Genomic DNA, 17,297 nt, shown 5'->3' on the forward strand with positions numbered 1-17,297 from the left:
CATGAGAATTAAAATAAACTAGTCAAAGGGAAAAACTAATTGGAGGGACGGGTGAGAACTGAAAATAATTATGGGAGTGAAAGCTCGAAGGTTTAATGCAATGAATAGTATCAAGTGATTCAAAAACATATCATATAATTTATGAGAATAAAATATTTAACCATAGACAATAAACTAATTTTTTAGATGATTTTTAGTCTTTATGAAGAAAAGCCATATTTCTTTCTCTCTCATTTTTTTCAATGTCCATTCAAACTTAAGGCAAATGTGTAGATCTTTTACCGTGTGGAGGTTATAAGACGTTATAAACACTTGCAATGCCTGGATCGTAACAAATTGGATTTATTCTTCTGATTTGTTATAAAATGCCTAGTGGGGAAACATAAATGATGAATGAAAAACGAGAAGAAAGTTTTCATGGACTTAGTTGACCAGAAAAGGTTCATCTGAAATTATTTAAGCTGTTCTCTAAAGAAATCTTTGATAATTTTCTGTTCTCTGGTATTTGAAGTATCTTTAATAGTATAGATTTTACAGAGTCATTTTACAGTATTATCTGCTGATATATATATTTATTTTATATATTTATGTATAGACTCTGTTACTTGTACATCTTTCTTTTGATGGGTAACTCATTTTTTTCTTAAGTAAAACAAGCAGCGGGAATGATGGAAATACAACAGTATTCAAATTGTTAAAAATTTAAAAATAATAAAATAAGAGCATGATCAATTTTTAGTATGTATTTCCATTTTTATTGCTGTTAAAAGATAATTTTTAATAAGTCCAATTTAATAATGAGGTAAATGTAAACATAATTCTTATCCGAGAGCTATATCTGATTTTTTTAATTGCATGATATATGGTGACTAAAGTGTGTTTTAAATCTTAAGCGTTTTTGGCTCATTTTGATTTCAAACGGTGAATTCATTTATAAAAGAAAAGAAGTAGACATTGAAATAGGTAAAATACAATAATAAAGGTAATTCAGACATGACAATGGAAAATGAAGATGCTTAAAACGAAAATTTAAAGTATCAGATATTGATGAGAGTAGAATCATAAAATGTTATTCCTAGAACAGTTTTCATATTCCCATAAATTAAATAAATTGACTCACTTCTGAATGTTAGGGTCTTCAAAGTGATATGTATATACTGAAAATATGATCTTTTTTATTGGCCATTGCTACAGAAAGGGTCGTAAGTAATGCCAGCCATTATTAGAATTTAGAAGACATCATTTATTATGCTTCAGAATGGCCTGTTATATACCATCGTTATTTAAGAAAATATTGAACATGGGATGTAGTTAACTTTTAACGTATTGAAAATACCCTTAATTTAAAATAAAAATTCCTCTATTCTCAAAGGGAGCAGCATTTAACCATTTAAAAAAAATTTGTACCCCTACCTTGAATTTAAAAGTAAAACTCAAGAAAGGTAATGAATATAGTAAAACAGAAATACCTACATCTTTCTGAACATACAAAATGCCATCATGCTAAAGCAGAACTCTTTTGCCTTTAATTTAGTCCTTTCAGTATTAATGGTTTCACTAATACTAGTACTATTGTTACTGTTCCTTCCTGCCCCACAGTGACATCACCTTCTCGTTTGACTTGTTTTCCTAAACTGTGTCATTGGGGTGTATAGGGAAGTTTTGTGTGCTGTGTATGAAGTTGCAAGAAAAAATAGGATAAAGCCTCCCCCTTTTCCCTAAGATTAGAGGTGGGTCTTGTAATAGTCTACTCTCTCTGTTCATATAGAAATTACACTCAAGCCAGGTCAAACATAAATAGGATATTAGCTATTGTATCTGCGTTTTGTATCAGTAGAAAGATGAACATGGGAATACTGCCACAGACCTTCTTAAGGCTTGACCTGTCATGGATACCTGTGAATTCCTATAGGCAGAGACCTCTCTAGGATACGGAAAATAGTGATGAAAACTGCCCAGAGTCCTGTGTTTGGAGTGGTTCTAAACTCTTTCACAGGATTTAGCAGCAGTTGCTACATGGTGCCAAAGAGAGTGAAGGAACGAAGAATGCTACCAGGTGGTGCCAGAAACAAATTGGAAGCACTGATACACATTTGCATAAACATGCTCTCTGAGCTTGGCAGGCCCTCCTTGTTCAGACCTCTTCATCACCCTGAACAGGGCCTTTTGAAACATTTTCTCCTCTTCTTTCCCTGTTTAGCACAATTGTTGTTGTTTTGTTAGATTTTTCTGTGTAAAAAGAAATTATTTTACACATGTATATGTATATACACACATTTCTTGCAGAAATTGGGAGGTGGGAGGTGAGAGAAGGGAGGGTATTACATATGATGCTTTGACCCCAGCCTTGAAAAGCCCTAAAGATCTGGATGGATGGAGGCCTATTTCACTAGACAGATAATAAAGATGCTATAGAATACCTCTCGGTGCATTATAATTTTTGTTCAAGTTTTGTTAAGCCAGACTTATCAAGGTATAATTTACATCTATTAAAATTTGCCCCATTTAGATGTACAGTTCCATGAATTTTGATAATTGTATACAGTCTTATAAGCACTATTAAAATCAAGATACAGACTATTTCTCTTATCCTAAGAAGTTCTCTTTTACCTGCCACCCACCCTCAGTCCTTGGCAACCATTGATCTATCTATTCTTTGTCCTTATAGTGTTGCCATTTGACAGTATGATATAAATGAAATCATATAGTATATAGTCTTTTCAGTTGGACTTTTTTTACTTAGCATAATGCTTTTTGCTATCATGGTTCTGTTGGTTCTGTTTTATTGCTGAATAGTATTCCATTGTGTGGATGTATCATAATTTATCAGTCACTTGATGGATATTTGGATTGTTTTAAGTTTTTGATGATTATGAATAAAGTTGCTATAAACATTGAAGTACAAGGTTTTGTGTGTATATATATATGTATATATATATATATACATATATATATATATATGTATATATATATATATACATATATATATATATATGTATATATATATATATGTCTGCTTTTTTTAGGTAAGTACCTAGGAGTAAAATTTCTGGATTATATGAGAAGTGTATGTTTAAATTTATAAGAAACTGCCAATGCGGTTTCCAAAGTGGCTATACCATTTTTAATCCCCCCTGAAAATACAGGACATTTCCAGTTGCTCTGTATCCTTCTCAGCACTTGATATTGTCAGCTTGTTTTGATTTAGCCAGTCTAATAGGTATGTAGTAGAGTAAGTTGTAATTTAATTAATTATTGAACATCTATAACATTTGATTGCATGGGGGAATTCAATGAAGTTTAAGTAATTCTTCCCAAAAGGAGCTTGTTTTTTAGGTAAGAAGCCAATACAAATACACACAAAAATCAAAGGAAATATTTCAATAGTAGTCCAGGATGGTAGCAGGAATGATATCAGAAGAAAGTACAGGATTGATTTTCATTGAATTATTAAGTTAATTATTGCTAAGTTAATCATTGTCTCTACATGCTTTTGTGGACACTAAGTCTAATGGACTCTTTCTTCATAATCTGTTACTAGTTTTTGTTCCTTCCTGTTTTCTGCTGTCATTACCTCAGTTCAGGTCTTTATCATTTCATCCTAAATTACTATGGCAATTTCTAACTGACTTGTGTCCTCTAGATCCTTTCTACTAAAGTGAGTCTTAATTATAGCCATTAAACTAATCTACTAAAAACAGTTTTCTGTTCCTGCATAACAAATTAGCACAAATTTAGTGGCCTAAAACAATACTCATTTATTTGTTCACAGTTCTTTAGTTCAGAAGTCTGGGCACAGTGTGGCTACATTCTCTACTTAGGGTGTCACAAAGCCAAGATCAAAGTGTTGACTGGGCTGCATTCTCATCTGGAGCATGGGACCATCTTCCAGTCTTATATGGTTGTGGCAGAATGTTAATTCCTTGTGGTCGTAGGACTGAGGTTCCTGTTTCTTATTGGCTGTCAACTGGGAGACACTCTCAGTTCCTGGAGGTCACCCTGATTTCTTGACACATGATTCCTTTCATCTTCAAAGGCAACAATGGAAAATCTCCCTTACATAAAATACTTCTCATGCCTCAATTCTCTCTCTCTAAGGACAGCCCAGTTCCATTTAAGGGCTCACTGGGTTAGGTCATGTTCACCCAGGATAATCGCCCTTTCTTAGAGTCAACTATTTCATAAAACATAAGCTAATCATGGTTGTGCCATCCAATCATATTCACAGATTCCATACTCACTCAAGGGTAGAGATTAGATAAGGTGTATTCACCAGGGAGAGGGAATCTTGGGGGTCATCTTATAATTCAGCCTACTATATATCAACATTTAAAAACGCTAATTTCAATGTTGCTCCCTGTTTATTGCAACTTACTTCTTTCCTCTGGGTTCACTTTTATCTTTGACAAGGTACTATATCCTTTAGTAATAATTTTAGTGAGGGTCGGTAACTATTAAACACTTCTGGTTGTCAGAAAATATCTTTTTCTCATTCTTACTTTTAAATGGTAGTTCTTGCTAAGGTGAAATTTTAATTGATGTTTACAGTTACTTCTCCATTGCCTTCTGGATTCTGGATTCTGAAGACTGAAGTTGGTTACTGGTCTAATTGTGCTTTCTTTATAAGAAATGTTTTTTCTCCTTGATGACACTTAAAAGTTTCTCTTTAACAGTGATATTTTTCCAGTTTCACTAGGGCAAGTCTAGATACGGAGTTATTTATCTATTTTCTATCCTGTTGGTTTCCAGAGTGTATTTTCAACTTAAGAACTCCTATCTTTCTTAAATTTTGCAAAATTCTGTTTTTTTCTTCAAGTATTTCTTCTCCTGTATTCCTTCCATTCTTTTATCCTGGAACTCTCAAGAGAACTATATCTGAAACCATTTATACTCCATGTATATTAACTATTCCTTTATATTTTTATTTCTTTGTATAAAGTGCTGCATGCCAAGAGAATTTCCCAGTTCTATCTTCCAATTTAGTGATTTTCTCTTTAACTCTTTTATCTAGAGTTTATATCTTCTATTGACTTTTTAAAATTTCAATCACTATATCTTTTTATTTGAACACCTTCTAGTTAGTATGTTTTATTAACTGTGTATTTTGTTTAATTTCTACCTGTTTCACAGTTTTGTTTTTATTTCAAATGAATGTTATTTTTGTATCTATTTCTTTGTGGATCCTAACATACTTGTTTAATGATGTTATATGAAATATTTATTATTTTCTTTCATCTCAAGTAAATTTCTTTTTCAACCATAGTTTTGTTTGGCTCTTTCTTAGACTTAGTTTTCTTCTTATAGGTTTTCAGACTCATCTAGAATGGGAGGTTTTTATTTTTCTCTCTTTTTCTGAGCTTACCTCCTTCTGTCTAGTGATTTTACAATTGCCTTTACATGATCTCCAGGGGCCTTAGGCCAGAACCTAGTCTGGTATCAGCTGTTCCTAGCTCCTGTCCTCGAGGATATTCATGATATACAAGGTGATATTGGATCAAGTCCAGGTCAAGAGGCTGTGTCTGTGTCCTTTAATTTCCCTAGATGCTCATTTTCTGGTAAATCATATCCCCAGGCCAAAGCATCCTTGAGCTTAAACAGAGGAGCTCCATCTTAGTAATAGTTTCAAACCCTTAGAGGTAGGTGCTCTAGTTTTCCACCTCTTCCTGGGCACTTTAGTCTCTGTTATCTCACAGAAACTGAAATCCTCACCTCCTCTATATCTAGATCCAGGGTGTATTCCACAGCTTTAGCCCCATCTGTTGCAAGGGTTTGGCCAGAGGATCGACATAATATCATGTGCATTTAAAAAGAGTTATTCTGCCTACTGCATTGAGAATAGGGGTTTGGATCAGGGTAGGGTTGGGGAAGAAGGGTAGAGGCAAGGAGACCAGTAAGGAAACTACTGTAATGATCCAAGTCAGAGATGACGGTGGCCCAGACCAACATGAGGGAAAACAAGGAATCAAGGATGATTGCCAGAGTTCTACTTTGAGCAGCTGGGTAGATGGTGACGCCATTCACTGAAACAGGGAAATGAAGCTGGATCTTTTCCCAGATAAGTGAAGTGGTTGCCCAAACCCAGGGGACTATGGGTCCTTGCAGCTTCCCTGACTCCAAGTGTAAAGCATGCATTTACAGGAAATTCAGTCTCCAACATTAAGGTCAGAGGTCTATTGGACCAAAGGATCAAAGGTCCCTAAAAAGATGGGCTCCTCTAAAATTGGAATGGAGCTGGGTATAGTGACATATGCCAATGGTTCCAGCTACTCAGGAGGCTCAGGCTAGAGGATCCCTTGAGCCCAGCCTGTGTAACATAGAAAGACCCTTTCTCAAGAAACAACACACAAACAACCCCCTCCTGCAGCAAAACAAACACACACAAAATAAATAAATAAAATTGGAATGGATCACCCTGGGCTGGGGCTATTAAGAAAGCCCGTTGGTGTTGACAGTTGATGACTTATTTCAGATCCAGTTTAAGCCTCTGTTTCTGATATTCATTACCACCAGCCTGCTAGAATCAGCCTGTGGCCCATCCTTCTGAGATGGGGCCATATCCCTCCTGTGTGAGACCTCTGTTACCTCGGCAGATGGCCTCAGCCGTTAGCCTTGGCATTCACACTGTCCATAAGGAACCAAAGGATAATTCAGATTCATAACCAAAGTGTCATGTAGGGCATATCTCTTTGTAGAAAGTGAACTCAAATGTTGAGGCAATTATGAAAATTATTCAAAGACATTTTTTTTCTCCCTTATAGGAATATTTCATGAAAAATTTTGGGGCCTGTCATTAACTAACTCATTATTTTAATTAACCACTTCATTATGTAAGTGTAGACACAGCTTTACAATTATTTATACTGTTTCTTCCTGTGTGTAAATAATTGTGAAGTAAAAATATTAATTTGTGAATGTAATTGTGTAGGTGATCACTCTGAATTTACTCAGAACTAGCAATTAGTGCATGCAAATCAGCTACGACAAAAGTCTCTCTGATCCTGTTCAGAATACAGGAAGCGTTAATTTGCAAGAATGCCTGCTCCTGGCCCATCTGATTCTCAAAAGTCACGTTCTTGCCTCTGAAAATCAGAAACTGACCGTATTTGTTGTGAGCTTTATGATCACTCTTAATGCCCGGGCAAACACAGGAAATAAAATGCTAACAAATCATCACCCATTACCTAATTATATTTATCTAGACAGATAAAGTTGGGGGGAAAAGAGTGGATCATGTTTTGTTTAAAAAGGCGTTTCTCATTTGCCAAACAAAGATGAAATTTATAGCTTAATTATTCCTTGTAGTGCCATACAGACAGAGCCTTTTCTGTTAATCATACCCAGATCCTGAGATTTTTTTTTTTTCCCACAGAGGTGTAAATGTGTCTTGACTCCCAATTAAAGCAGTACCCCTCCAGGGGGAGTAGTGCTAATGGGACCTAAATGTTCATGAAGTTTCACTGGGCCCACAGTAGGAAAACTCTGACGCAGATGGAATGTCACTCCTTCAGCAATACAAATATCAAATACAAAATAGTTCAGCTACCTAGGACATCTTGAATTGTGGAATTGACTAGAATTATTCATCTTCATTAAAAATCATACTGTTGTTGAACAGCAGCAGTTCAGTTGCTCTGATCGTTGGACAATATTTGGACATTTATTTCTGTTTATCTGTTTCAAAATATAACTTTCCCGAAGTTTTATAAGATGCATCCACCGGTCTCTGTAAATGTAGCTCCATTCTCTGGCCACTGTGATCACACATTCTTTTTTTTTTTTTGAGACAGGGTCTCACTCTTGTCACTTAGGCCACCAGGTTGGAGTGCAGTGGTACAATCATAACTCACTTGCAGTCTCAAACTGCTGGGCTCAAGTGATCCTCCTGCCTCAGTCTCCCAAGTAGCTAGACCTACAGGCATATGCCACCGTGCCTGGATAATTTTTTAAAATTTTTTGTAGAGATGGGGTCTAGCTATATTGCCCAGGCTGGTCTCAAACTCCTGGCCTCAAGCAATCCTCCAGTGTGCTGGGATTACAGGCATGAGCCATCATACCCAGTCTGGTCTGCATATATTCCTTTTTAAAAAAATATGGAATGCGTCGCAAATCTGTGTGTCATACTTGTACAGAGGCCATGCTAACCTTCTCTGTATCATTCCAATTTTAGTATATGAGCTGCAGAAGTGAGCACCGGCATATATTCTTAACTCTCTGTGTGCTTTGGGCTTGGGGAAGATACTCAGGTGCCGGTGTCTCTTGTCCCTAGGCTACCTTGAAAAGACTCAGACTGGAGTGGTTAGAGAAGATGAAGGTAGGTATTGAATACACTTCTCATTTACTGATGAGTTCAATGTTTTGATTTTTATTCCTCCACTTAGTGCAACACCTTGACATCTCCACCAGAGAGAGAGGTTAATGTTGGAGAAAAACCAAGTAACCTTATATCACGACTCACAGCCCTGACAGATACTTTATCTATCAGAGGCTGATATCTAAGTGTCAGTCATGTGTCAGGCATTTTACAACATAATTTCTTTATTTTTAATCCTTTAAATTATATGATTTATTTTTAACAAAAAATATATTCACACATTTCAAAATTTCAAAAGTACAAAAGAATATACGGTGAGAGCCCTCCCTGCTACTCTGACCCTCAGCTTCTCGGTTACTTTTCCCACATGCAACGATGTCACCAGTTTCTTGTGATCTTTCATTCCACAGGCACTTAATGTTATCAATTTCCTTAGAGCTAATTTATACAAAAATATGTAAATGCGTACATTATTTGCCTAACCCTTTTAAGATAAATGGTAGCATACTAGACACTCAGTTTTGCACTTAATGATGTATCTTGGAGATTGTTCCATAACAATCCAAAACACATCTTTCTTAATCGTTTTTTATGATGTCATTGTTTGCATATGCTATAATTTATTCAGTCAGTTCTTTATTGATGGACTCTAGGTTATTTAAAATTTTTTGCAATTACAAACGATGCTGTAAATACATCATTTTTGAAGAATGCAAGTTCACCTGTAGGATAAATTCTGAGAACTGGAATGTGTGGGTCAGAATGTACGAACCTCTAGGACGTTTCTAAACACTAAACCGTTTCACACACAAGAGCACATGGAGAAGTGAAGTGACTCACTGATGAACACATGGTTAGTAAACACTGAAGCCAGGATTCACACACAGGGTGTGTTTGTTCTAAATCTTCATATTGCTCTTTTACTGGCTCATAAGATTTTTCCTCAATAATAAGATTAAGTACGTTTAATAATATGGGTAATGTCTTGTGGTATGTGCTCTGGAGGATACAAAAGAGCAAAGACATGGCCACTCAGGGAGTTTGCAAATGAGTAGTTTCAGTAAAACATTTGAAAGAAGGAAGTGGATGGAACTATTGAAAATATGTATATTAGCATATATGTATATACCCCCCATACCCATATTATATATCTGTATCTATATATATTTATACACAAACATATATACATACATACATGTATATACTTTAAAGTACATCAAAATAATGGATATGAATATTTAAACAGAAAAGAAATTAAGAGTTAATTATCCATTTAATAAAAGAATATGCACATTAAAATAGCTTTTGAAAATTTAAAAGTAATACAGTGCTATTGCAGGGATAAGCATTGAGAAGAAAATAACCATTCCTAATTTTATTACCCAGAGATAACTGTTGTTAACTTTGGGAGAATATCCTTCCATTGTTCTTATTTATAAAATAGGATCATATTTTAAATACTGTTTTATAACCCACTTTTTTCTCTTAATAATACTTAATAACTATCTTTCAAGGTCATTAAATGTTCTTCCTTAACATCATTTTCATAGCCCTGGGTTTTCCATTGCATGAACTGAACCAAGCAAATAATAATTTATAATATTTAACTAAATCTCTTATTGTCAGATATGGTTATTCCTACTCTTTCTCCTTTAACTATGATAAACAATACTGTGATGAACATTTTTGGAGGGGATTTTTTTTTTTTTTCTGGTCCATCCATTATTCAGCACTCCCCTCCTCCCTCTTCAACATCTGGATCTCCCTCTCAGGGTAATTCAACATTGTAGCTAGCCTTAATGAAAGGGCAATTCCCCGTGCGCCAGCCCCCACCCTCCCTGCCATCTCTGGACTTAAAGAACTTAAGATGACCTGATTCTTACTCAACTCACTCTCTGGCACAGCCATGGTAGACGCAGCCAATCAGACACTTGCTCCCAGGACTTTGGATGCTGACCAAGTGGAGGCACAAGGGGAATGTTGGATAATGGCAGGATAATTCTTACCAGAGTGGTGGGGAAGGGCCATTCTGTTCCTGAGCGGTGGCCTCAGCACCATCCAGAATCTGGCTCCCTTGTGCCCTGGTTTTCAAACACGATTCTCCAGCCTCCTGTTTTGGTGAGTCCCTGAGATCCTTTCGATACCTTATTCTCTCTTTGTTTAAGATAGCCAGCAATTTAGTCTCAATTGCTAACATCTGAGAACCCTCACAGATTATAAAAGCAATTGTAGGCCGGGTGCAGCGGCTCACACCTGTAATCCTAGCACTTTGGGAGGCCAAGGTGGGAGGATCACTTGAGGCCAGGAGTTTGAGACCAGCCTGGGCAACCTGATGAGTGCTCCTCCCCTCAACCATTTACCCCATCTCCACAAAAAATAAAAAATTAGCAGAGTGAGGTGGCACACCTGTAGTCCCAGCTACTCGGGAGGCTGAGACAGGAGGATCGCTTGAGCCTAGGAGTTTGAGGTTGCAGTGAGCTATGATGAGGCCACTGCACTGCAGCCTGGGCATCAGACTGAGACCCTGTCTCAGAGAAAAAGCAAAAACAAAAAACAAAGCAAAACAAAACAATTTTAAACATGATCCATGATTTGTTCCTTAGGTAAAGAATTCACATCTTGAAGGCAAGGAGGATTTCTTCAAATAACAAGATCTTCTCATGCATTTTAGAAAATCCTGTTTAAAATGAGTAAGTTTTAAAGTTGTTTAATGACTAACTTGTCAATGACTGCTTGGCTTCCATTAACATAACAAACTATACATTTGTCATGAAAGCCTATCAGTACTGTGAAGAGATAATTATCCATATAAAAATTAGGTGTGTTCAGCCTTAAGCAAACTCACTATGTACAAATTCAGATCTATTATTCATATAAATAAGAGAGAGAAAACAAACTCTTTAGTGAAATTAAAAAACATAGAGCTTGTGCCTGTCACCTCATAGTAGTGTCACCTTTGGCAACTCGCCTGACTAGATAAGATTTTTTTTTTTTTTTTTTTTGAGACAAGGTCTCACTCTGTTACCCAGGCTGCAGTGCAGTGGCCTCATCATAGCTCATTGCAACCTTGAACTCCTGGGCTCAAGCAATCCTCCTGCCTCAGTCTCCTGAGTAGCTGGGACTACAGGTGAGTGCAACCACACGTGGATAATTTTTCTATTTTTTGTAGAGAAAAGTTGCTCTTTCTTAGGCTAGTCTCAAACTCCTGGCCTCAAGTGATCCTCCCACCTCAGTCTCCAAAAGTGCTAGGATTATAGGTATGAGCCACTGTGCCCAGCCAAGATTGTTTTTTGATTCATAAAATTGGAGTAATAGCAGTACCTACATCACAGGTTGCTGTGTGTGTGGTCGAAACTTTAGGATGTATGAGATATGTGTGAAAGTATGTTATAAACTATAAAATGTAAACAACATTTATTTATTTTTGAGATAGAGTCTTACTCTGTTGCCCGGGCTAGAGTACCATGGCGTCAGCCTAGCTCACAGCAACCTCAAATTCCTGGGCTCAAGCAATCCTACTGTCTCAGCCTCCCGAGTAGCTGGGACTACATGCATGCGCCACCATGCCCGGCTAATCTTTTATATATATTTTTAGTTGTCCCATTAATTTCTTTCTATTTTTAGTAGAGACGGGGGTCTCACTCTTGCTCAGGTTGGTCTCGAACTCCTGACCTGGAGCAATCCTCCTGCCTCGGCCTCCCAGAACAACATTTATTTTTAAATTGCAGTAAATGAGAACTTCTGGACTTTTTAGAGCTTGTTTATTATAAAGTTTATATCAAACACCCTTGGAGTATTTAAGGTGATTCCATTTATAAGAATTCAGCTTGGAATCCATTAATTACTAAAATCCTTTCCCTTCCCCCTCCTGTTCCCCCTCCCTCCCTCCCTTCCTTCCTTCCTTCCTTCCTTCCTTCCTTCCTTCCTTCCTTCCTTCCTTCCTTCCTTCCTTCCTTCCTTCCTTCCTTCCTCCCTCCCTTCTTTCCTTCCTTCCATATGGTTTGTAGCAGAAGCATAAAAGTGAAAACAAAGGCAATAGTTATTTATGGTTCCTCAATTAAAACAACTGAACTCAATACATCTTGACTCAGTGCTTCTTTCTAAAACCTCTACTAAGAATTGAAAATTGAAAAATTTAATTAATCCCACAATTACTTGGCTTCCACAGTGTCCTGCTGTTGTGTTTTGTAATAGATTCTCCTGGTGCAATATGAGCTCTCAAAGTCCGTGACTTAAGGCTTTACTACACAGGTTGCCTTACGGACAAACAATAAGGAAAGGGTATGCAAATGAGTGTCCCTCCACGGGGATCACCCCCACAAGCAGGTTGCCCACTGGAGAGAAGGGAGCATCTACTGGTATCCCTTCATCCTGTCTCCAGGATGAAGACCTCCATCTAAAAGATTCTGAACACTGTAACTTTCCCATATTTGTTTTTCTTGCTATCCTTGTAGTGATTAACCGTCTGACACTTAGACTCAAAAGGGGTTGTGTGTTTGTCTGGGGCGACTGAGGCAGTCTTGTGGGGAACAGGCCTCTGAAGGACAGAGTGGGACTCCCCAGAGTTCTTCTGGACCTATTGCACCAGGAGAGAACAGGAACCAGCCTGAGCCTGGGAATGGCCTTGGATCTGAGAGTTTCTTGTGTGACAGGGACTGAAATGTTCACCTCCAATCTGAAAGTCCTGGCAAGATTCAGATGTTGCTTGAGACAGGACAAAGGCTTGTTCTCTTGATTGCACACTCCCTTCCCTCTGCCAGAACATCCCTCTCCACTCAATTGGCCATACTAACTCCCATCCCTTAGTCATCAAAATTCTTTTACAGCCACTTCCTTTTGGAAATCTTTCTTCCCCTGCCCTTATTATTTCTCCTTTCCTGGGTAGGAGTGGATTCAGTTTCTCAAATTCATTCATTCAGTCACTCATTTGTTCTCTTACTATCTTTGGGTGAAAGGGCTCTGGCACAAAACAGCCTGATAAATGTTTGCTGGGTGAATTAAATATAATAATATTAAGAAACTAATTGAAATAGAATGCTAGGGTGGTTGATAAACAACTATATTAGAGGGGAAGTCATAAAGTAAAAAGAAGCAGAAAGAATCACCAGTGAAGTAATGACATATTGATTTTGATGCAATGAGGATGATTATAAAATAATTAAACTCCAATTATCTAGCATCATAAGGCTATATGAGTTTAAAAATTCTCAAGAGGATCTCAAAGAATACAGGAAATGACAATTAAATTTCAGAAAATGACAACTTACAAAAATATCAATTATTTTTAAATAAAAATATCAGTTAAATCTTGCTTTCCATAATTACCAAATATTAAACAGAAGAAATCACATTTGACTGAATCATAAATCCTGGTCATTAAAGAGAAGAGAGAGGAAAATCTAATAACCACACCAATATCCAAGCAAAATTTTATTATTTCTTTATGTAAAAGGGCCAAAAATAAAATGCATCTTTTCTTTAAAAGAAGAACAGTCAGAGGAGAAAAATAGTGAATGTTGGAGCCACTTATTAGGAAAAAAATTTAAAAATGTCCCCTATATTCCACAGGCTAGCGAATGAATGGATTAGAATTGTAATATTTTTGCATTAAGGACCAAAACTTTGGGAAAAACTTTGGAGAAAACAGCAACCTTTTTTCTGAGGAGGTAACCTTGACCATTTAATTGGTATATTTCTCATCCCAAACTACTGTGTTTTAGGATTATACTTAAACCAGCAGACATGAAGATCAGTCTTGTTTTTACTTAAAGCAGGCACATTGCAGCAACATAAACATATTCCAGTTTGGGTCAGGAAATTCGTCTTTATATTTCACCTAGATCTTTTATATTGTAACCATAAGCTGTTTGTTTTGCTAAGGGATTAAGCCTCCAACATACAGTTTCTGTCTAAAATATCTCTTGAATCAGTTTCTTTCCATTCTTACTGTCCATGCCATTGGTTGGATTTTTGTACCATCTTCCTCTGTTCTAACCCTGCCTGGTCCCTAACTGTCTTTCCTGCTCCTATCTCTTCTCCCTTCCAATTCAGTTTTCATATACATGGCGTAGAATGTTAGTATGTTTCAAGTACAGCATAATATTTACGTGTTTATTGACTATCTCCCTTCCATCTTAGAGTATAAGCAGGGACTTAGTTTTGTATGCTGCTGTATCCCTAACACCTAGAACAGTGCTTGGCACATAGTAGGTGCTCAGGAATGAATGAACGCCTTTGTGAGGAATGACCGTTCCCTTTTCCATCATTTATTAAAATCTTACTTGTTTTTCAAGGCATAGCTAAACCTTCCTTAATCATTTCACTCTCTCACCATTTTCATTCACATCATAGCACTCATCAAATTCTGCTTTGTATTAAATTATTTCTATACAAATCTGTTACCCCCACTAGACTGCAGTTACCTCAAATGCTGTTCTGTTCTGTTCACCAGTTTTTGCCACAATGCCTAATGTCTTAAATATGGAAGTAATCAATTAGCATCACACTGGTGAATAGTCTTAATTTCTGCACCAGGTGACTATGATTATCCTAAATGGTAAATTCCAGTGACCTAGCTCATTTTTAAATGGGGCTGATTTCAATCAACATGCACATTGAGCGTTCATATCACATAGTTGGAATCTATGGGGGATACAGAAGACATATGAGATACGCTGTTGGCCCTTAAAGGGCTTACTGTTCAGTTAGGAACATAAGATGATCCCACTGACCATAGCATCAGAGCCACCTGAGTACTTGTCAAAAATTTCTGTGTCCTATCCAAGACCTTCTGTATCGGAATTTCTAGGGGAGATGGCTGACAATCATAATTAGGAAGCTCCCCTGATAACTCTTATTGTCAGTAGACTTTTGAGTTAACGAAAGCCCCAGTCAGCTTCATTCTTCCTTCCATCCCCAAGATGGTACATTTGATCCCTAATTACAGACCCAGTCATCTCCCAGTTCCTAGGAATAATACTAAGTTCTGTTAGATCAACATGCTGTGGCTACGTAAGTCTGATATCTCATTCATTGATTCATTCATCAAGATTTATTGAAAACTTGCTGGATTTTTGTTTTGTACCTTTGAGTCGTGGGTTTTATTTGTAGATTTCTACGTTGGTCCTGATTCCCAAATACTCACCTGTTAATCTTCCACTTAGAGATGTTTCCCTTTAGTCTAAACTCTCATGGTACCCTTGTTCTTCCTCCCCCAGAGAGAGCTCTGTCTTGAGCTCTAAACCAGTTGCTGGGGCCCGGCTGTTTGTTGATAAAGCTCCTTGAGGCTGAATGCTTATATCTGGTCTCTGGCTTTTCATCTGGCCCATTGGATGCCACATCTAGAGCTTCCCCATCTGTGCTGGCTCATTTTAAGTAAATGGGTACAACCATTATGTGGATAGTAACGTTCAAAAGATATGATATGTGAATAGGTAGCTTTTCCAATTATAAATTGTTACGCAAATGCTAATTACTATCATGAAAGTATAGAGACCCAGGTATAAATGTGATATGCTATCAGCACAGATACCGGAATCCATCTCTGTGTGTTCAGCCCATTGACAACACAGGGGACCCGGTGGACCTCTGAGCCCACTGGGCTCAGGTGGGCCTGGGGGAGGGGGAAAAATAAAAAAATTAATAAAAAAGAAGAAAACACAGGAGAACACTAACAAACATCCTCCTTACAGTTGCAAAGATAAATAGAAACATAAATATACCATATTCAGAAACACATGAATTGCAACTGATAGCCTTACTTAATGTTTACTTGGAGCTACATAAAATACCCAATCCATCTTGCCCTATTTCTTTCTCGCTGGAAGCACCAATTCTCATTTCAGAGGCTGAATGTCAGAAAGGCACTTTCCCAGCTTTCTTGCAGCTAAAGCATTGGCATGAGACCCAGTAAGTCTTTGCCAATGGACTTCAGGGGAAGTCTGCTGGTAAGATACTCTGAAAAGTTTTCCTCCCTAATAAAAAGAGAAACATATAAGGAAACATTTTGCCCTCTCTGCCTTTGAGCATGCCTGTGTGATAACTTGGTGTCTGGAGCAGTAGCGACCACCTTGCTACAACGAGGGGATGAGCCTGAGGATGACAGACAACACACTGAAGACCAGGGAGCAATTAAGATAGAAAGAACCTAGGAGGTCTTTGAGGCTGTTGTTCACCTGCTGAATAAACTTCCTTGTAGCCTTCCTGCAGCTGCTCACTTTAAACCTGTTTTTATGTGAGATAGTAAATATTCTTTTTTTTTTTTGAGTCATTTTCAGTTAGGATTTCTATATTTGAAGCTAAAATAATCCTAAATTTAAACATAATCTTTAAATTCAACTATCTTAATTTGCTATTGCCCTGGTATTGGTAAGACCAACTTTGTTTACCTAGCATCTTTTTCTGATTGAGACTTTGGCTTAAGGAGTAGCTGCAGTGTAATAGAGGTATTATTGAGTTATGATCCTACATATATTATATAAACTTAATTTTTACAAGTCAAGCTCAGCTGGTTCTTCCACTACACAAGGTAGTATTGATTCTGTTTTGTAGATCTGATAAGTAAGGTAGAGTGTGCTATGGAAGTGAGTGTTAGAATTCTACATCTCTGACTCATTCTGCTGGTAAAATTTCTGACCTCATGATATAAAGTTCTGACTTATATAGTCAAAAATATCTACCAAAATATAATGACATGATTAAGGCATATCCTCTTCACTTAACACATACTGGGAATTCCTGTTTCAGTTAATTGGAGATATGTACATACATCCAGGTTTGAATAGATTGCCAAGGCCCACTATTTATTTTCTTTTCAGCTAAACTGACCCAGGGGATGTTTTTAAAAGTTTTCATGCAAAAAAGTGCACTTACTATATAGTTTCAATGCTGCATTCTATACATTCGGGGTACAATGACCATAATTGCAAATTTACTTGTCAGAATCCGATAAGGAATCTCAGATGATGTGCAAAAATCATTTTCAAGT

The 17,297-nt window shown here is 37.1% G+C and overlaps 1 non-coding gene across 1 annotated transcript; it reads right to left on the bottom strand.

The window, feature by feature from the left end:
- Positions 1-8,084: 8,084 nt before the first annotated feature.
- Positions 8,085-8,191, bottom strand: LOC123631131. Its single transcript, XR_006733004.1, has one exon. It is a non-coding gene; the product is annotated as a U6 spliceosomal RNA (small nuclear RNA).
- Between the last annotated feature and the right edge of the window lie 9,106 nt (positions 8,192-17,297).

This window comes from Lemur catta, chromosome 1 (genome assembly GCF_020740605.2).
Source record: "Lemur catta isolate mLemCat1 chromosome 1, mLemCat1.pri, whole genome shotgun sequence".
NCBI lineage: Eukaryota > Metazoa > Chordata > Mammalia > Primates > Lemuridae > Lemur > Lemur catta.